Source organism: Lonchura striata, chromosome 3 (genome assembly GCF_050655825.1).
Source record: "Lonchura striata isolate lonStrDom1 chromosome 3, ASM5065582v1, whole genome shotgun sequence".
NCBI lineage: Eukaryota > Metazoa > Chordata > Aves > Passeriformes > Estrildidae > Lonchura > Lonchura striata.
The window spans coordinates 91,497,486-91,519,001 of record NC_140705.1 but is presented as its reverse complement, the minus strand read 5'-3'; the positions used below and the strand labels follow the sequence as shown (position 1 = coordinate 91,519,001).

Below are 21,516 nucleotides of genomic sequence, written 5' to 3'. Positions count from 1 at the left end.
TCACTGGGATTTTTAGCAACAGAATCTGTTTAGATTTTTAGCAAGGGAATGCTACTGAGAAAATGTGGGAGATGGAAGAGATCAATGCAGAATTACAAACATGCCCTACCAAGGACTCTGCAGTGCCTTGGATGTACAACTCCCTGATAATTTGTAGGTTTTGAGGAAGAAATAGCAAATCTTGCATTAATTTCACAAATCACTTACATGAGGCATCCTTTTGTATTGTCTAGGATACAAATTTTAGTTGTTAGCACTGCCATAGTCTAGGATAACCCTCATTTTGCTCATAGATTTTACCAGTAAATGCTGGCACAAAAACTTGGTCATATTAAAAACACAAGGAAAACTATAATTACAGTGAAAACATATACAAACAGTTCCTCTTGTTCAGTTTTGGACACTTGTACAGTGAGACTTGGCTTTGCCTCTGTTCTTTCATCTTTCAACTCTACAAATACAATGTTTCAGCCATTAAGAATATTGCCTTTTAAAAACTTGAGGGAAGAAGCATAATTTTCATGTCCACTTAGTAGAATGTAGGAAAACTTCACCCTACTCCCTAGCTTGAAAGAAAAGTGAATGGCTACAGCTAGGAATTTTTGACTTTTTCTGCACACAGCTGTGCCTTTAGGAAAAATTCAACTGTGTCCTGGGTTTTACACCATATTCAAGTTCTGCTGGTGTTATGTACCAGCAGAGTGCAGCAGAACCCAACCTGAAACAGAGGCATAACAGCCAGGATTCTTCCTTTGCTGCTTCATCACTGTTCCCTGTCAGCATTTCTGAGGCAGCCTGGCCGTGAGGGTCTGCGACAATGAGACCAAGCCCTAAAAATAGGGATGGGCTTTGGGAGGGCAGCATCTGAAATGAGTGTTTTTTCCTAGAAGACCTGCTCCTTCAGCAAATAGACCCATTTCTAGTTTAAAACACCAATGAGGAGTCCCAGCTTGAAAGATTATCAGCCTGTAGAGTAGCACAGCACTCAGTTATGCCACTTCACACCAATTGACAATGGTGCTGAATAATAATTTAAATCCCATTCAAAATGTGAAACAGAGCACTGTTAGCTCTAAAGAAAAAAAAAAAAAAAAGTCTCCTAAACAGCCAGACAAAGCACAGATTTGTCAGCACTAACATTCAGCTCTAAAAGGCCAGGAGCAGCCATGATTAATTACTTAGTGTTTCCCTCTTCTCTTCCCTATACCTGGAGTAGAATTCAGCTATCTCCAATAGGTGAGATAGGATACCATCTCTTATTATTAAAAAAAAAAAAAAAAAGAAAAAAAAGAAGAGAAGAAAAAAAAAAGGAAAAAGCTACAATGCAATATTACATTCTCTTTAGAATCACAGCGTGCCAGTGTATTTCAGAGGCAATACGTACACAAAATTCGTTTCCCTTTGAAAAACCTAAACTGCTAAATATTCTTTTACAAGTGCCCCAAATTTATGTACAGGGAAGTATTTTCCTTGATTCCAACTCTGACTTTGGATTAGACCTGCTGGAATAATCAAAATCAGAAAGTGACACTCATCACTCTTCACATCAGGATCCTAATATCCCTGATGTGTTTCTTTCATCCTGGTGATCTTTAGCAGGAATTAAAACAGGATTGCAGATGAGCATGAGATGATGAGGAAACAGCAAGTGAATAAGATGAAAGATGTAAAAGAGCAAAGCTAAATTTCTTCCTAAAATAGCAGGGCAGGTGGTTCAAACATTTCCTCAAGGCCACTCAGATCCACTTTTGGGTCTTGCAATGTCAGCCTTGGGGCTATCACAAAGCAGGAAAGAAAAATTTTGAATCTATGCAGTTGACTTGTCTTTGTGCTTGATGGAAAGTCCTAGAAAATTGAGTGGGATATGGGACAGCATATTGAAAATCATCATCAGATAAGAGGCAGATTTTGCTCGTGGGAGTTTGTGTGTGCCTAAGTATTTGTGGAGGGAGTAACATAGGGGTGACAGACAAAAACTAGGAATATAACTTGCGTGTTTTGGAGAATGTGCTTGTTGCAATACAATGCAACTAGCTGAATCTGCAAGGTCAGTAGGCAAGAAAGCCAGAGTTTATTGAAACTAAAGGAAAACCATACCATTGGTGGCTCAAAAATAATAAGCTAGCTAAACTATTCCTTGACAGCTTACAGCCTTGACAAACTATATCCAGCATTCCCAGGAGTAGATAGACGAGCCCTATGCTCGCTCCAAAGTCCAGCTTCCTAGAGGTAATCAGGATTTGCCTGAGAAGTGCATCCTGCAGCAGCTCTCCAGCAACACATTATCCTTGTCTGCCTTAGACTTTAAAGCTCTGAAATGCTTGAACAAGTCTGTTGTTACAGATTGCCTGGCACTGGTCCAGCCCAAAGGTGGCTGCATTGGCAGCAGGGCATGAAACTCCACCGACAGGAAAAATGTACTCTGCCCAATGAATGCTGCAAAGTCAGCCTGCATCTGTTGTGGTTTTACCCAGCCTGGAACCCTGAAAATCTCTGAAATAAGCGTGTGTGGGGGTATAAATGTGTATAGATGAAAGAGTCCTCCTTATGTTATAAAATGTTATGACAGAGATTTGGGGGGAAAAAATGCAAGAGAAAGAGTAATGGTGTGACAACAAGCCAAGGTAAAGGGAAAACAGTTTCTGCTCTTCATTCCTGAGAGAAGAAATCATTAGCAAACTGAGTCCTACACCATGCCATATATTTTCCATTTTTCCCTGAGGGTTGCTACAAATGCAGCAGCTGTAGCTGTGTGACACATAGACATACAAATCGCTGAAGTTGTTCACACTGACAGGAAAAGAGTTTTGTTTCGTTACCTTATGTAGTTAAAGCAGTGCAAGCACTAGGCAGAGACCATGCTTTATTTGCCTTAGCACTTTAATCTTGTCATTTGTTGCCATGTCTAAAGCATAGGGAGAAAAATGAAAAGCTTTCCTTGACCTGAAAAGCATCTCCTACCTCACTGCAATAAATCTGGGAAGTGGAGCTGCATCTCATTAGATGTATTTTGAGGGTTCGTGCTGGCTGGATTCTGCTGTTCTTTCTTTCACTGCCCCCATGAGTTCAATGGACACACAGCCTGGTCCCGAGAGCTCTCAGAAATGTCACTCTCATTTTCTAGTTAGATGTGGAAAAAAAGTTAAGCTGCATTTATTTGGGGTTGCTATCTAGCTGCATTTGGTTTTGTAACATGCTGAGTTTCTGCAGCACCTCTTGACTTCAGAGGCAGCCTCAAGCTTTTGCTTTTGCCAGTCAGGCCTGCCTGCATCTTTGGTTTGGTCACCTCTGTTATCTTTTTGGCACTCATCCTAGGAACCAAACTCTTCAGCAGTCACCTCCTGGCTGACCTGTTCTGCATGATGCAGAAGCAATGGAAAACCACTGCTGCTTCTTCCTAGGCTGGCTTTTTTGCAGGGATGTGCAGGTGCCTGGAGAGAGTGTCTTCCCCAGCCATTCCCACCGGAGCACACATTTCCCAGACGGCTCCATCCCTCCCCTTGCCACCTGAAGGGGTGGCTGCCCCATACCATCCTCGTGCTGATCACTGGGGGAGCTGCTCCATGCCCAGAGCCAGGACGAGGTGGGGGTGTGGGACAGGCATGTCCTTGCAGATGCTGTGGCCTGGGCTGGAAGCAAACGGGTCTGGGTTAAGGGACTGCTCTGCCACCCCCGGGCAGCGCCGCAGACCAGCCCCCCATTTCCCCCCCTACCTCTGCTTTTCAGCTGGGAACGAAACCAGCAGCAATTATTCAAGCCAAGCACGTAATCTGGCAGATCCCGCGACTCTGGTTTGACGCAGCTACGCAGCTCCATGTCTGGACACGCAGCCCAATCCCCCTTTCTCCCCTTGTTTATTCGCCCCGCAAAAAAAAAAAAAAAAAAAAAAAAAAAAAAAAAAAAACAAACCACCAAAAAAACCAAACAAAAAACTCAAAAAAAAAAAAAAACGGCAGCGAAGTTGCCAATTTGGGACCGCACCGAGGCGTTTGGGCGTCTGGGGTGCCAGGAAGTAGAAAGGACGGGCGGAGGGAACACCGGCGGCGCCAGGGGAGCTGGGGCCAGGAGCCGTGACGGGGCAGCCCGCGTTACATAAGGCGGCGGCTCCGCACCGCTCCGCAGCGCGGGGCCGGGCGGGGGGGGCGCGGGCTGATGTCCCCCGTGTCACGGCGCAGCGCCGCCGGAGCCCGCGGCACGCAGCGCCCGAGGCGCCCGCGGGCAGCGGCGCCGGGACACGGAGCGCGGCTGCGGGGAACCCCGGGGGGCTGCCGGTGGTCTCCGCGGGCGGGACCCGGCCCCGGGGGGACCCCGCGGGCTAGGCGTTATGTAACCCCCGCCTTCCTTGCACAAACACCTCTCCAGGGAGAGGGGCTGGAGTGCCAAACGCCGATTAATTGCAGGAACTGATGTTATTTGCCTTTTGTTGTTGTCGTTGTTTGGTTGGGTTTTGGTTTTTAAATTTTATTTCTCCCTCTTCTCACTCTGAGCTACAGAACCACAACTGCGCTTGCCCGCGGTTCTGTCCTGGAATGAGGGAGCACCGCCGCTCGCCAGTCGGGAATCTCTTCCCAGTCCCGTGTCCGGGGGGGCAGCCCCGGGGCGGGGGGCGCGGAGCCGCAGGGCGCTGCAGCACGGCCGCCTCCGCTGCCGCGGTGCCGAACGTACACAGACACACTGACACGCGCAGAGACATAGACACGGACGGCTCGCACCCCCCGGTCCCGGCGCGGGGCCCTGCGCTGTCCGCGGTGCTGAGCACACACTCGGACAGACAGACAGACAGACGTCCCCGCTCCGTCTCGCTCGGGCCCGGCGCTGTCCGCGGTGCTGAGCACATGCACACGGACACGCAGACAGACACAGACACACGGACAGACACAGACAGACGCACGGACAGACACGGACAGACGCACGTCCCCTCCCCGTGCCCTCGGGCCCCGCGCTGTCCGCGGTGCTGATGCTCCGTCGCAGCCCGGCGCGCTGCGGGCGCTGCAGTGCTCCGGGCGGCACAGCCCGGGCCGGCCCAGCAGCGCAGAGCGCCCGCACGCCCTTCTCCCCGGTCGGAGCTGAGAATGGCGCCGGTTCCCCTTCTCCGACATTGCCTTCTCCTCCGGCCTCCTGCCGCCCGCGCGGCCGAGAGGCACAGCCCGGCTGCCTCCCCGGCTTCAGCCGGCAATGAGGCTGGCGGCGAAATCGCCCCCTTCTCCCTGCCTTTCTCTGTCCCCGCAGCAGCCCCAGAGGCTGGAGATAAAAAGCCGAGCAGGTCCCACTTTAAACATATCCCTTTTCTCTATTTCATTATCGTCAATACCGCCCCTCCCCCTGCTGAGCCGGTGCCCGCGGTGGTGTCCCACCTTTACCTGGGCTGGCGGAGCGCGGCGCGGCGGGGTCGGTGGGTCGGTGCCGCAGCTGGATGGGAGGCAAGGACAGGAGGCTGCTGACCTCCGCGGGTCTCCTTCTTCAATGGATCGGGAGCCGTGCCCTCATCAAAGATGGCCGTCCGCTCCTACGTCAGCAGCTTTTAATAGCCCTCCCCGGCGGGGGGAGCGGGAGGGGGCAGAGCGGGCCGGGCGGGTTTGAGTCATCGCCGCCGCACCGCTCCCGCAGCCGGCCCCGCCGCCTCCCGCAGCCGCCCCGCCGCCGCCTCCCCGGGGCCAGGGTCGGGGCGGCGGGCTGGGGGTGGCTGCGGGCGAACCGCCCGGGCAGGGGGGCAGGGGCCCTCCCGCAGCAGCGATTTCCTCCGCCAAAGGGGTGGTCCGAAGAGGGTATCCCTCTGAAGTCCCCGGTACTCCATATATGGCCAATCTACGTGGGCTTCTATTTTTACGTGTGAATTCTTCCTTCTCTCCCCTCTTTTTATTTCTCAGAACATCCTGCCAGGGGTCTGGGTGTGTTATTCTGTTTAGTCTCCCTCTCCTCCCCCCCCTCTCCAAAGTCGGGGCAGCCAAACACGAGGAAATCCATGGTTAAAGGACATGTGTTGTAACTGATCATTTGAGGGACAGGTTCAAAAATGAGAGAGAGAAATCAAAAACAAAGCCTGGACAAGTATATGAACACACACACAGCACAGTGAGCACATCCCACTCCTGCTGAGGAAGGAAACGGTAACTCTGTTAGAGGAAAAGTGCCTGGCTTATTTATCATTAATTAATTAAAATATTCATTCTGAGTGTACCTAATTTGGAGCAAATGGAGCTGTCTCCAGCGTGATTTCTAATGGGGAGGAAATACTTTCATTTCATACAAAACAGTGTATGTTTGTAAAATTTATCTCTTAATGGAGATCGTGATGAAGGTTGGGGATTGCAGTCAAAGTGCGATGCTCTTTTTCATAACCTCACTCATTCTTTGCCTTTCACCCCGCAAGCCTTGGCTTTCATTTATGGAACCATTCAGACCAGGAGATGAGCAACGATGCCTCCCTGTTCCCTGCCTCAGCCTCTCCTGTGAGCAGTGAGTGAGCCCTGCCTGGGTTTAACTCTGACACGGTGTGTGAAGGCTTTTCTGAACAGTCTGTGTTATGGCAGAGTCAAAATATCAGTTCCACGTTAGGATAATTCCATCCTCATCCTCTCTGCTTGCCCCCCACTTTTGCCAAGAAGAAGACAGAAGAGAGGGAAGGCTTTGCAGCTGTATTTTGGAGCGCGTTCATCTCGTGTTATGGTTGTATGGGCATGGGGGAGGGACGGGGAGGGGAGGGGAGGGGAGGGGAGGGAGGTGCGGGGGAGAAGGAGAGAGAATTGCGGGTGATTCCTCCTACCCTGCTCTGTAGTTCCCCACAGAAAAACGTGACTGTAGATCGTGCTTTGTGAGTCTCACCCTCTTCCTACGAAAATATGTCCTTCAGTCTCTTTTGAAAGGAAGCAGTCAAAAGTTTGCTAAATATACGAGAAGGAATTCTCAGTCGAGATGGGCTTCCTGCTGCATTAGAGTATCTAATGAGTTGTGCACATGGAAACCGCAGGGAAGGAGAGAACCTGTCATGTTCCCGGGCTGTAAACACAGCCTGAGATTAACACTGTGCAGACATCCCCCTCCAGGTGAGGGATCTGGAGCAGCAGCCTGATTGGGAAAATGCATTTAGCGTCATAAACGGCAGTTTGGGAAAAGAAACCTTTGCAGGCTGGCTCCCGCAGGGGTTAATTGTGCCCAGCACTCGGGTGAGGTGTGCACTGCGGATGGCAAGAGGAATCCCAAAGCGAGCCCTGCTCTGGAATCCAAGCTGCCCATGTGCAACTTCCTAGCACACAGGGAAAATTAAAAAGGAATTCTCAGTCAGACAGCTCGGTTGATGGGTGCTTCAGAAACAAGTATGATTTTCGAGACAGCAATACTAGCACTTATTATTAATTCATATTAACGGTAGGTAAGGGAAGGATAAGAGAGATTATAAACTGTTGTTTTGGCTAAGCCACCAGCCCTGCAAAATGCTGGCTGGGTTTGGATTCAGCCCAATAATGCCTCGGAGAAGAATTTCACTCCATTGGATAGCAGCAGGGATGAATTTAGCTCTTTGCATCAAAAGTCAGGGAGGAAAATGCAGTGAAGGCAAAATAAAATGCAGCATAACTTGGGGAAAGAGATGTAAGGAATGGTAAAAGGAAGAGACAGCAGAGAGGGAGTGGGAGGAGGATAAGAGGTAGTTTTCCAGTGAGAAAACTGGGATATCTCATAAAAAAAAAAAAATTAAGATTCATTTTTCAGCTCTGCTGCAGCAGAAATCACATAGTTTAATAAAACAACAAAGGGCAGAATCATTAAATAGATCACAAACGTTGCCCAATAAGCTTAGTAGGAACAACTACCTTTCATTCTGAAAATGAGCGAGGGAAGGGATGAACCATGTGCTGTTCAGGAATGTGGCTGCCTCTATCCTGGGAGATGCAGAGGGGGGCAGGCTTTTGCACCGCAGCGCCGGAATTTCTGTCGCAATAAGTGCTACTAAACAATTTTAACTGATTCTTTAGCATCTTTTAAGGATCATTAAAAAAAAAAAAAGAGAAAGGACATGAGGATTTTATTGACTCTATCTAGTACTATTTGAACACTTGTTTCACACTGTGTACAGGGGATATGTGAGAAGAGAAACCTATAAATGAAGTAGGACAAGAGAGAAAACCGGAATTTGGTCTAAGAATGATTCAGCTCCTTCTAATTTATTCAGACAAATATTCAGCAGGCTTAACAAGCAGTACCTGTGGGCACAGCCCATGAATAATAAGGCAGGAATATGCTCTCCTGCATGACAGCAGCAGGATGTGTGCTCCCCCATCACTGGCCAGGAGCCAGAGAAGGGCAGAACAGGCACAGCCTGCAGCAGGTTAAGGGGAGAAAGAACGACACCTGCTTTGTCCATGGTTTGAGATCTGTGGGCAATGGGAGCTTCCTGGCTGCTCACAGCATCCCCTCCAGTTCCAACTCGCACTCCTGTGTGCTGCAAAGCTGGGCTGTTAGGCAGCCAAGTGAGGGGAGCACCAAAATGCTCAAAGTGCCACCAGATCCTGAATGTTATTTCCTGCACTCTCTTAGAGTCAGTTATAACACAAAGACTGCCTTTAGTCTCTCCACCTTCCTCACACAGTTTCTTTTTTTTTTTTTCTTTTTTCAGCAGAGAGGGAAATATCTTGTTTATCCAAATGCTGCTCATCCTGGCCTCAAGTATGTGGTGGGAAAGAAATTGAACTAAGTATAAAGCAAATAAGAGAGTAAAAACATACCTGCTTAAGCACTGAACATTTCCCAGCCTCTCATATTTCTGCCTGTTCCCAGGCTGAGGTGCTGAGGCATGCCCCAGTCTGATATGGGCTGTGAAATAACAGTCTAAGTATGGAGCCCTTTATGCAGAACTCCTAATTACTTTCTGTCATTCACTGCTCTTTATGTAACTCTGAATTTTGACCATCAACAGTACTTGCATTTATCTGCCCCAGGCTGTTTCTGATTAAATTGGAGGGAATGGCTGGGCCTAATTTTTCCCTGCATGTTCAGGATCTCTAGATACAGTTAGGCTGTGGGCTTTTTTAAGGACCTGTCTGTGATCAGGTACTCCAGTTTAGGCCAAACCAAGATTTCTCTGAGGTTTATGTTTAAAAATACAGAGATTTAAAATACAATTGCAACATAGACCTTTGGAGATGAGTCCCCACTGATTTCCTGATCACTCTTTTAGATGTGCAGAGTCAGATCCTCAAAGGTGTTTCCTGAATAGTTGCTTAAAGAGCAACCAGGACTTAAATATTTGGTGAGTCTGGGTTCCACTGCTGCCCCCAGCTCCCCCTGCCTTGGCTTGGTCCTTCCACAGCTGTGTTATAACTGTGTCATTTCCTTCAATGCCAGACTTCAGCATCTATTATCCCCTATGCAAATGAGAGGTAGTCACAACATAGCCACATCTCTGAGGATTATCATCTGCTATGGGGGTAGGACTGGTCTGAGGCCTCTAGAAACCTTCCCAATGGGAATTTTAGGCCCAGCTCAGCTTTCATGAGAAGAAAGCTCTGCCCAAGAAAGTCACAAAAGTATTGGACACAAAGGAAGGAGGACTACAGCCATTTGACCTATATTATACAGAGGAAAGAAGATACAGAAACAGCTTTTTCTATGTTCCTATGACATAGACAGCAGGTAAGGATTAAACTCCAATTTTTAATTTAAAACAATCCCCATTTAGTAAAATAAACTATCATTGGATTTTAATTCTCCTCCTGTGCACATGACCTGAATTTGGGAACCATTTCAAAAACCTGCCAGAAACCTGAATTAAGGAAGGACAGATGTCAGACAAAGCAGGACAGAGGCTTAGCTGAGAGATGTGAACTGCTGTGTGGTGTTCCTTTGGCCTAACCTTTCTGTGAGCACAAAAACACAGTGGCACACACCAATATATTCTAACACAATGTCATTTACTTGCACTTCCCCCTATGATTTCAGCCATATACTCTGTCAATCTTTAAGTGAGTGCAAATTAAAGCCCTGCTTTAATCCACAGTTTTTAATGAGGTTATGCTTTAAGTGGGCTATTGCTTGTTTAGAGGAAACACAGACTATTTAAAACTGGGACTTTTGGACTCAGAAATGCAATTCTCTTTGTGTGCGGGCTTTGAAACCAGCGGAGCTGTGATGAGTTCAACAAGCTGAATTGTGATTTTTAATAATCCACCTGGAGATGAGGGTATGGCTGGTCCTTCCTTTATGGTTATAATTGTCAACTGCATAATACATGTGTTTGTTACAGTATTTATTGAATCACTTTTTGAATGCTGTGAAGTGGTGCACGAGTACTAACTTCATTCCACTTGTGCCTGATTATACTGAATGAGGTAAATGGGATTTAAGAAGGGAAATAGAAACCCCACTGGTCTTGAAGCAAAAGACAAAAATGTACAGCAAGCCAGAAGGCCCCTTACATACTGGTTTGTGTCCATAGGATAGACAGCCCTGAGGGTCCCCCACAAATGTGTTGGTTCAGGGCCACCAGCTGTCCCAGCAAATGGCGAAAGCCACAGCACATGAGCATCTCCTGAAGATGCCGACCCACAGCAGAATGAAGGCTAGAGCTGCCATGCCAGGCTGTGCCAGCATGGTGACTTCCTCTGGCTCTAGCACATGTTATGCCACCTCTTGGCTCTTAGACAAGGAGAAACACTGACCATTCCCCTGGCATCCTGATGTGTCTCCCACACTCACCTGTGAGGCAGCCTCAGCTAATGCAAACTGCCTGAGCTGTTTTGAGATTAATTGTTTACGCCTGGCCCTGATTTGCCCCGTCCCAACCAGGAGGTGGCTGTGGTTCCACCCCTCCCTTACAGAGGTAAAAGGGTTGGTGAGAGAGAAGGGCTCATTTGGGAAGAAACTTCCCTTGTACCAACTTTAACCCGGAGGAATGAGTTTGTAGCTCGAAGAGGAGACGTGAGCACCAAGTTTTTTTCTCTCCCTTGCTGTTTCCTCTCCTTAGAGTGCGTGGGAAGGTGTTGACTGTTAGTAGGTCTAGTTCCTGCTCTTCCTTTAAACTGGGTCACCACAATTTGCCCTCCTACCTGCTGTAAAGATTTGGGGTTATTTTCCTTCTCTACCTTTTGATATTATCCTTCTGTAACTCTCCCTCTCTTCCCCTTCTTTCCCTTCCCCCTGTTTAGTCCTCACTCTAAACAGAAAGAAAGTGGGTCACTTCATAATTGCTCTTCTTTATTTCAGAGGAACCCAGAGGCACAAAAAGGAATGAGCACGTATTCAGGGGAGCTTTAAAAATATTTTCCTTTTGGATTCTCCTGGGTTTGCTTCACCTGCTTCTTTCCCTTTGCTTCCAGACTCCTGATGTAGCAACTTGTGCTGTTAACTGGTTATGTAGCTAAAATTCAAGTTGAGACTAGGTGACTTGGGATGCTGAAAGTAAGCGTATTGGGCTTTTTCCTCTCCATTTTATACTTTTTTTTTAGTTCAATGGGATGAAAAGAAATTGTGAAGGAGAGGAATTGTACTTAAATGTGCCAAGGAGGGAGTGACTCAGTGTTGATGCAATAATTTGCAATAACCTTAGGCATCCATAGGAGTGATTAAGAAAAAAAAGAGGCTTCCTCACTCACTAAGTCTTTTTCTGTGAGCTGTTTGCCACACAACAGGACTTTAGATCATCCTCAGTCAGACAAAAAAAGAGCGGTGCAGTCCAGTCAAGCATAAAATGTTGGTTTGTCTTTTTTTTTTGTAATGTAGGGGCAGTCCCAGGGATTCTTTTGCCCCCAAGACCTGGTTTTATCAGGGCCATTATCTGCTGCTTTCAGTGAAATGCTTCATGTGAGGTCGAGTCCTTCTCTGAGAGAGCTGCAGACTCCAGGACTTTCAGGGTTAGGAGACTTAGTAGCAGAGGACTTTTACAGACAGGAACAACATTTTGTCTTTGGTTTGGTTTGAGGTGCAGGGTTCACAGATCCTAGGGCTGTACTGCTCACCCTTAGCTTTCACACAATATAGATAATTAACATGGTGTATGTCAGACAAGTGGGCTTGCTGTTCCTTATAAGAGCCCATGAGTGTTACTGTCCATCATAAAATTGTTGGTGTAGGATTTCAGTTTGGACTTTTGGGTAACGCCTTTTGCTACAATTTTCACTATGTTGAACAAGAAAATGTTCTCTCACCTTCGCAAATTCTCCTGTTATTTGCTGTGCAGAATGGAGGGAGAGACCAAGCTCTAGAAAAAGGACAGGGACCTGGGTTTTGCTCCTAGCCTGGGTATTGAACAGCTGTTCCATTCTGGAAAAAGTCACTTCCACCTTGAAAATCGGTATTTTGGGCTCAGCTACAAAAGTATCAGCCCCTCTAAGCACTGCCTAGCACAGTTGTTTTTTCACAGAACATGCTGCTTTTTCCCTGTTGAAACTGGGGTTGAATCTGTTTCTGCTTCTCTTCCTGTTGCTTCTTCCTCCCTGTTAAGGATGTAAATGTTTCCATCTTCAGATGTTTACTGTTCATCTGCCCAGTGGGACTTGGTGCTGCCTCTGCAATTTACCTCTCCAAGGAGAGCCTGGAAAGCCAAGGGGGCTATTGCCTGGAGAGGAGATTTCTGTTTGTAGGTAAAGGGAAGGCAGAAGCTTGCTGATCTTTTTGGAGACTCATTTCTGTCACTAAGAGCTCTGGGGAAATCCTGAGGTGTCTGTTTAATCTCTGCCCAAAAGGGCACTACATCAGACAGGGAGCCAGGGGAAGTGGCAAGTGTTCCTCTGGGCTGTGATGCCAGCTTTGTCACATGGATGTGCATCTGGAATAATTCAAGTGACTCAAAGGAGGCCAGGTCTTTTCTATACAACAGGACTGAGCTTTATGATAGACCAGATAAACCTGTAGATTAAGGTGTTCAGATTCCATATACATTGCAGTATGTTTAAAATTGCTCCTGGCAGTGTTCCTCAGCCTCTTTTTGAGGCAAAAAGGAGTCTAATGCAACCTTGGTCTAATTGGAATACTCCCTCTCAGGATTTATGGGTCAATGTCTTCATGTATCTCTAAAATGGGAATAAAAACTGCCCTGCTAACTTCCTGAGAGCTATTTCAGTTTCTCTTGCTAGTGTTTTGCAGATATTTCATATTTTTTTAAATTTATAAACTTGCTGAAAATTACAAGTGAGGGAAACAAATCTGTCTAGAACACCCCAGCTTCTGAATGTGGTGTGTTGTTTTTATTTTCTTAACTTACAAATGTTCAAAGTATTTTGATAAACCAGTGCTGATATGAAGAAAAGTCTACTTCTCTCCATCGAATTCTTACCCTTGGTGTTTTTAAGGTGTTTTAAGGAATGTTCTTTGACCTGCCTCTTTCTAAAATATGTACAGTTCTGTGCTTCTCTTGAGTAATTAGTGAGCCTTCTTCTCACATGAGGTATATGCATAATGTGAAGCTGAATCTGAGATGTCAGTTTACTGCTGAATCTCCACTTCTGATGCAAGTACCAAACACTGGAGAGCGATAACACTTGGGCACCTGCATGGCTGTGAAGCCTGGTCCTGGTGTGGCAGGGGCTGCTGTGGGTCAGGCCTGGCTGTGCTGCCATGCTGAGGAGCTGCTTCCATGTTGGCTGATCAAGGTGGGCTCTAGCAGTGTAAGAATATGAGAGGGAAGGACTGGACAACGTGGAGACCTGATCCAAAATTTCCCGTGGGCTTTAACACAGGTCTGCAGACAGCTTTGGACTGAGGAATGATGTGGATTCCTCTTGGATCACTTATAAATAGTTCCCTAGAGATTCTCCCTTATGCAGCAAAAATCCTCATTATTTGAAGACTGTCTGAGCAACCCACCCACCACCCACCAGTCAGACTGCAGCTCTTATGCAGCTCTTACACTTGCCAAAAAAAGAGATCCTTTATTAAGAGGAGTCTCTCACAGCCAGCCCAGACCACAGCTGAGCACCCCCAGGTGAGGGTCAAACCTCCCTGAGACCCCTGTTAAGCCCATAACATAGCCCTTAGCAGTCTCAGCTGCCTCTCCAGATCCTCTGTGTCTACAGCAGTTCTTCCTTTCTGGCTGTGGGCCTCAGAGCAGGCCTGTGGCATTTTTGTCTCGGACTTTTCAAAAATGCTTTTGAAAGATGTGCAGAGACTTGGTCTTACTCATGATCTGCCAGCACCTTTCCAAGGTGAAGGGATAGAGTTAAAAGATTACTAGAGAAATAATAATCTATTTTAATTGTTTATTATCTTGTTACCTTAGTGTGATTGCTAATGCTGAAACAATGTCATGTTCCTCATGACCAGGATGATCCAGATAACAGAGAGATTAAAATAGGCTTTTGCCTCTGGTATTTTTTTTTTGCTGTTATGGTCTCAAGTGATGCTGGGGATTGCTCTGCTGGGAGCTGGGCTGTTGGCTTGGCTGAGGCTGAGCAGAGGAAATGGGGGTTCCTGGTGTCCTGTGCAGGCAACCTGAGCCTTGCTGGAAGCACAAGGTAAATGGAGCTGATGTCCCCTCTGTGGTAGCTTCTGTCCCTCCCAGCCTGGATTCATGGTTTGCTCTTTGACTTTTCCTACACATGCAGGATGGAGGTTAAGCCTCTGCAGTATGGCTGTTGACCAGTTGTTTTTTTCCACAGCTCAAGGAAGGCCAGAACTAAGGTTTAATGTTTAGGCTGACTCTTGGCTTCTGGGCGACACACTGTGGGATCTTGGCTGCTGGTATCAGGCTGAGGTTTGTGCAGGGCAGCACCTGAGCAGAGGCAGGAAGAGGTAAAGAATTGAGGAAGAAGCAGAGCCCTGTATGAGTGAGTTGAAGCTGTGAGGTCTGACTGTAAAAGGACAGTAGTCAGGCAAATTTTTATGGTCTTTGCTATGACACAGTGGTTGGGCAGGAAGCTGTGTGTGTTACCTGCTCAGGGGCTTCACCTGGGGTGCTAATGCTGCCTCACTTGATGTGCCCCAGTGTCAGCTTTCGCCTTGTCCTTGCCTCAAACTTTGTGAGCATGTACCTGTCAGGGGACCCCAAGCTGCCACCCAAGGGTTTTGTGGGAGTAAATGATTCCTGGGGTGTTTTCAACCACACAGCACACATGCAAACAGGATCAAGACATGCTGAAGTTTATATCTGACTCCTGTTTTCAGTAGGTCAAGGTACAGGAGAAGCTTCTGCCTGCCCCAGAAGCAGGTGAGGCGTGTCCAGAACCATATGCAGGATGAGTCTGGACATGAAAACAGCTTTGTTGCAGCTTGTCTTTTGTGCCAGTTGTGCCAGTATTGAGGAGGCACAGGCAGCTGATTCAAGGCAGGTGGCTCAGGGTGAAGCTGCAGACTGAGCTCTGGATGGGTCAGCACCAGTTCAGGGCCTCTTACCTCAGGCCCCTGCCCTCCTCAGCTCAGTCTGAGCTCCCCCTGAGCTGCCTGCTCTGACTCTACTCCTACTCCTGCCTCCCAGTCTTACCCCAGCACAGTGCAGAGCCTCTGGCAGGCAGAACAGCAGGGAGCAGAGCTACTCCTGCTCCCAGCAGGTAGGACCCTTGGAAGGCAGTGAGCTTCCATGGCGGGGGACAGATCTGCAGGGAAGGCCCACAGAGGCTAGTTAAGCTCTTCACTCTCAAGTGTTTTCACCCAGAAGGTGGTTGGGCACTGAACAGACTCACCAGGGGAAGTGGTCACTGCACCAAGGCTGACAGAGTTCAAGGAGCATTTGGACAACACCCCCAGGCACAGGGTGACATTCTTGGGCATGTCCTATGGGCAGCCAGGAGTTGGGCTTTGATCTTTGTGGGTCCCTCCTAACCCAGAATAGCCCATAGTTCTGTGATTTGGTTTCTGAATGTCCCTGTGCTCCTGTGAGTCACTTGGCATGTGGCCCTGATGCCTCACTGGGTGATGCTCTCTGTGTCAGTGCTGGAGCCCTTTGGCTTATCTGAGCTCTCCTGCACAAAAAGCCCAGAATTGATCATGCTAAGGCAGAAATAGCTTTGTGCTAGAGCCAAGGTCCTTTCAAGGTAGGAGTCCTTCATCTGGGTGATTTTAGCAGCACTGGGCTTGTTGATAACCTCAGTACTTAATTTCACTGGGAGTCCAACCCCAAATACATGGTACTCAAGGAAATTAAAAATCATCCTTTTGGAGCACATGTTTGCTTTCTGGCTTTCAGCTACTTGAAAGCCCAGCCACAGCTGTTAGAAAATGGACCAAAGATTGTTACAGTACAGAGCTTGGCAGAGTAGGAGCTGCCCTGCTGGTGTCGGGGGCAGTTGGATCATATGCTGCCTCCCAAGTGTTGGAGAATCTTCCCAGGAATTTTCCATTTTTTTCCCTGCTCCCCACACATGTGCTTCTGACAGGAGCCAGAATGTGGCCCTGCGTGGGTAGGGCAGCGTTGCTGTGCCCTCTTGTGTTGCTGCAGAGGCTATCCAGAATTTCCAGCTGTTACTGCTGTATGACATTGATGATCATTCATAACACAGCCTTATTCACATTGAAAGCTGGACAAACTTCTGGTTGTGATAAAGGTACTGGAACTTTTCTCTTTAAATTGATCTGCTTGGTGACATTGATTGGTTTTGCTGGGGGGAGGGTCAAGGCTCTGTACAATTTGTTGTTTTTACCTTCCCCCATAAACAGATTATAATACATCACAGGCTGAAGCAGGGAGCAGCCTGCATGAACTAATAGCTGGCATGACATTTCCTTGTGGAAATGTAGCTTACCTGTGTGAAGAGTCAGCCCTGTCACTGTTTTCTTCCAGCATGTAGAGCTTGGGATGCTGCCATCCTATGCACCAGTCCCACTGCTTATTTGGCAATAAGCAAGTGAGGCCTTGCCTGATACTGGTATGAATCCACAGCAGGGAGGAATTCTCCCACACACTGCCAGGGAACAGATTTATTGCCACATATACACGCACAGTGCCGAATGCACCTATGTTTCTTTTAATCTTCTATTTTAATTGCTTGTCTCAGCCAGCTGAGGATAAATCTGTCTCAAATTCTCAGAAGATTTGGGGGTTGAGATCAAATGAGATTTTATTGATATTATTGCAAAAGGTCTTTTCTGTCATTTCTGGGTGAAGAATTCTGTCCTTTTGGTTGTATTAAAGATATTTCAGAGCCAATCTGCCAGCATCCCTCTGCCCACTGAGCAATTGCTGTGCAGACTGCTGCATCCCCAGCAGCAGAATACTGCGTGCTGGCTGGAGCCCTCAGCTCCACCTGCCTGCACTGGAAATCATACTGCAGGCAAGGACTTGTGCTAGAAGCCTCTTATTTTCTCTTTGGCTTTTTGTTGGTTTTGTTTTTTTTCCTTTTAACCCATTCTGTAGAGGTAAACTGTAGTTTTGCAGTGCTTGTGGGACAGCAATAACAAAAACCAGCATGTGAAACAGCTCTCCCTCTCTTTCAATGCAGGAGCAGTTGGCAGGCCATAATGTTAGCATTACAGTTGCATTACAGTTCAGCTACTAAATTTTATAAGTTTTTTTTAAAAAACATTCTATAGAAATCCTAATTTTTTTTTTCCTGGTACATAGCCTTTTCCAAGAAGGGCATTTGGGAGCAGTGGGTGCATCATACTTTGAATATAACCCTGTCAGTTATAAATTACCATAACAGTAGTGCCTAAAGCAAGGCTAATCCCATCTTCTCTTGTGCTATATAACATATATAATGATGAAGATACTCATGCCTCAATGACTGTGGTTTAAAATAGGCAAGACTGGCAAAAGGCAGTAGAAAAATAGCCATTTCTAGTCTCTGCTTTTCTCCTTGCAGTAAATTTTCCCTGTCTGCTGCCAACTCCAAGATTGTGCAAGGTAATGGTTATGATTAATCCAAGAGACCTGGGAGGTATTTAAATTTAAACTGATATGCTTCAGATCATAATTCAGACTCTCTCTGAGGAAGAAATTATTGATTTTGATCTTGATTTTTTTTTTTTTTTTTGAGACAGTCTTGTAGCTGCCTAACTGGGGAGATGATGGGAAGATAAAGCAGTGTGTGGCTCCTCATTCCAGTCCCTTCTTGGCATCCATACCGGTGTGGTATGGATAGGTGTCCTGTGAGGGGCACATGTGGCAGGACAGTGCAGCCACTGCTTTGCTAGATGGTCTTGCAGACACCAGGCAGTACCTGGGCAGCCCCTTGAGTAAAGATGCAGCGGCGTATCAGAACAGGGCTTAAAACAGCAATTAGAGGCAGTTTTGTGGTGGGCAATAGCTCAGGTCACACAATAAACCCTCTATGGGTTTTGTGCAGTGCACAGAGACACTGGGGAAGCTCCTAATGGCCTTTGCACTTAAAACATCAGATTTAACAGAGACTGACCTGTGGCCTTTGGAGGCCAGAGCTGTGGAGTGGCTGAGCTTTGTATGGAGCTCTGAGCCACTGTGCACATTGGCAGGCCTCATCCAAAAACCAGGATCAATTTTGCTATGAACAGAGATGCTCCAAAAGGCTGCTCAAGTGGATGGCTGAGGTTTGCCTCTGCCTAGATGTGTGCAAGTATCAACAGCTTAAAGTAGCTGAGGGAAGGGAAGGCAATATCAGAGCTGGGTAGGATTGTTTATACCAAAGGCTCATGCTAACAAAGGCATGAGCTTCATTAACAGATCTCAAAACAATTTGCAAGAACCTGGTTTGGCAGGACAAACTGTGGTTCACTTATATAACATTTTTTCCCTTATCTTAGAATATGCTTCATTGTTAGATCTGGCAGTTTTCACATGAGCCTGTTTAGGTGCCGAGTAGTCAATGTAAATAGACCTCTGAATTCTCAGTGGTTACTGAAACCAACAAAGTACAAACTGTTTCTGATGGCTCCCTTCCTGGGCAGTGAAACAGGTCAGGACTAGGCTCCAAACAGCCTTCTTTCTCAGAAGAAACTGCAAGGCAATGGGAGGAATCAGGTAATGAGGTTCCAGTTCTGCTGCAATTAGCTTTGCAGGAAAATCTCTCTACATGTGGTTACCTTTTGTCGTCTGAGAAATGGTGATTAGATTTCTCTCTTGAGATCTAAAGCCTTTGTTTTTATCATGCTGCACATCTTGACTGGAAGATGAAATACCTGATCCTTGTGTGCAGTTGAAATTCAGATATCTGGTTTGGGAAATCTGCCTGTGTAATGCAAAGTTTCCAATTTTGTTCTCCTAGGACTCCTGGTTATGATTCAGTGGACACAGCAATTATTTTGTCTTTAAGTTTTAAAGTTTTAGCTGGGATCTCAGTTCAATTTCTATTTTGTGCAGCAAAAGATGAGAGCGCTTGACTTACCCCAAGATATTGGGAAATGTACAAAAGGTGGAGAACAGAAGTGTATCATAAAAAGTGGAATGTGAAAATTTTGGGTGGGGACGGGGCAGTATCCCCTTGTCTTTCTGAGTAGGAAGCTGGATGTTCATGTCTGGTTGTTTTTCTACAGGGAAGTCCTGGGGTCTGGGAGAGAGGAGGCAATGAAGGAACATGCTCAGTTTTGTCTTCACGGCCTTCATTAGAAGTCAGGCAAAATAAATGTATCTTGATATTGTGGAAATCTCAGATCTAAAGAAAAACCAGCAATGATGCATTCATGGAGGGGAGGAGTTTGGGGAAAGGAGGTGTACTTGGGTGTTAATCCTCAAAGGTGGAGCCAGAGATGGGTCAGAACAAATAGCTTAGCTTGGCTTGATTATACAGTAGTACATTAAAAAATAGGTAAAAAATCACTGCTTTGTTCTCTAGAGGAAGGCAGTAACTCATGAGGGGGTTTGTTTCCCATCTGGACTCACTACTTTTTTTTTTATGGCGACCTGAGATTAAGTCCTCATCTTCCACCAGTTTAATGAACCTTTGAGACAGAAAAATCAGTGAGAAGAATTCTCTGAGCCACCTTATCAGGCAGCAGAGGGCCAGGGACTGTCCTGCTTGGGCAGAGGTTACCATTTCCTCCATGGAAAGGAGAATTTGTACAGTAATGGTCTCATCTTGCCTCAGCAGGGGGCTGGAGAGATTCAAAGGATGTATTTGTGGTGAGTTATTACAGCTGTTCCTTTCCTGAGAGACACAGTATGGTTAAAAGGCAAAACATTGCATAGCCTGGTATTTGTGGGTACTGCTGTTGTCTTTTTGTGTCATTTCCATGCAGGCTTTGAAGCCTGGTGTTTGCAAGGGACTGTGGCACATGTCCTACAGTGCTCCAGGGGAAAGTGTGAGATGCAGCAGTGATGGCTATGAGAGCACAGGTTGCTTGGTGGCAGGTTTGCTGTTTTCAGGTGGTGTATTTTGTGCTTCCATGGGCCAAAGCCAGCTGGGAATATTATATTGAATATACCTTGAAGCCTGCCTCAGGGGACTGACTGAGCACAAGGGTGCTCTAATGAGAAATGATATAAACAGTAGAAAATGGGATAAAAATCCCAGGTGGAAGTGAGCTAAAAATTGTAACTTGCCCCATTATCTTCACTTCCAAGACATGATTTATTTGATGGAAGAAGTCCAAATGTGTTACATTTGCCATTCTTGGAGTACGTGGACCAAGACTGATTTGCCGTTTTGTGTTAAGGGAAGGGATTAACTTCAGTGTAACTTGTGCTGTAACAGCATGGCCTAACCTTAGGTCAGAAGAAATAGGACTGTGTGTACAATATGGCCCTGCTGTCCCCATGTTTTTCAGAAAAATGAGTACTTTTCAGAAGTCTAGTGAAAAGAAATAATGAAAGGGGTACTGGGACCAAGAAAAAAAAATCTGTCCTGATATTTCATTATTTCATCTAAGGATACTTGAAATATCAAAAAAACCTGGAATCCACTGGAGGAAATGAGTCTGGAATGACAGGGCTGTGCAGGAGCTGTTCTGAGAACTGGAGGAAGACACAGAGTTAAAAATAAAACAAAGCAAGGGAAGATGCTGCAGTAACTTAGCCCACTCTACATTGCCTTTGTATAGGTGTGGGGGAGAAAGCAGGGAGCAGCTGGCTGCTTCAGAAAGCCTATTTTTATTAAGTCAAATTTCAAAAAGCCAATCCAGTCAATATGGGGTGTAAAACCCTTAAGATCTCTTCTTCTGATGGTGGAACCTGTATTTTTCCTCCTCTTCCCTTGCACCTCCTGCCACAACAGGAAACAAACCAAGTGACTCTTCCTCCAGCATCATTTCTCTGGAGACCTCCATGGTTTCCAGGGTATATACCATGGGAGAAACTAATTTGAAATTGGACCTTGATGAATTCTTAATTGCAGATTTCAACCCAGTATGAAGGAGGCTGGTCTTATTATTGGCAGTTACTAACTTGTATTAGGAAAGAATCATCCTTAAGTTTACTCTCTGGGGAAAATCCATCACAGCAACATGTTATCTTTGTTTTTGACAGTTTTCTAATTGCCCATGATTGTCTCTGAAGTGCTCTTGGTGTACCTAACAAAGGTGTCTGTGTTTCCTGAGGTCCAGCAAAGCAGCCCACATGGATTACTCCAGTTGCAGAGCCCTTGGAAGCAGCATGGTCTGAACATTGCTTTGCTCCCTCTCAGAACAAGAGAAGCTTTTTAATCCTTCAGATGGTGTTTCAAGGCATGGAGTACTGATGAGGGGTGG

General features: G+C 46.5%; 1 protein-coding gene and 1 long non-coding RNA gene across 3 annotated transcripts in view; one reads left to right on the top strand and one right to left on the bottom strand.

Annotated features, from left to right (window-relative positions):
• Nucleotides 1-5,626, bottom strand: part of SNAP25 (synaptosome associated protein 25) — a 61,716-nt gene extending 56,090 nt beyond the window's left edge. The window contains exon 1 of one of the 2 annotated variants that reach the window (XM_021540275.3): nucleotides 5,361-5,626. The gene's annotated coding sequence lies outside the window, so the exon portion shown is untranslated. The remainder of the gene's footprint in view (nucleotides 1-5,360) is intronic. The other variant, XM_021540276.3, reaches the window with a different exon arrangement.
• Nucleotides 5,627-10,851: 5,225 nt separating this feature from the next.
• LOC146768010 (uncharacterized) overlaps nucleotides 10,852-21,516 on the top strand; it is a 32,341-nt gene continuing 21,676 nt past the window's right edge. Inside the window, exon 1 of the long non-coding RNA XR_014954433.1 lies at nucleotides 10,852-10,911. This is a non-coding gene — a long non-coding RNA (uncharacterized LOC146768010). The remainder of the gene's footprint in view (nucleotides 10,912-21,516) is intronic.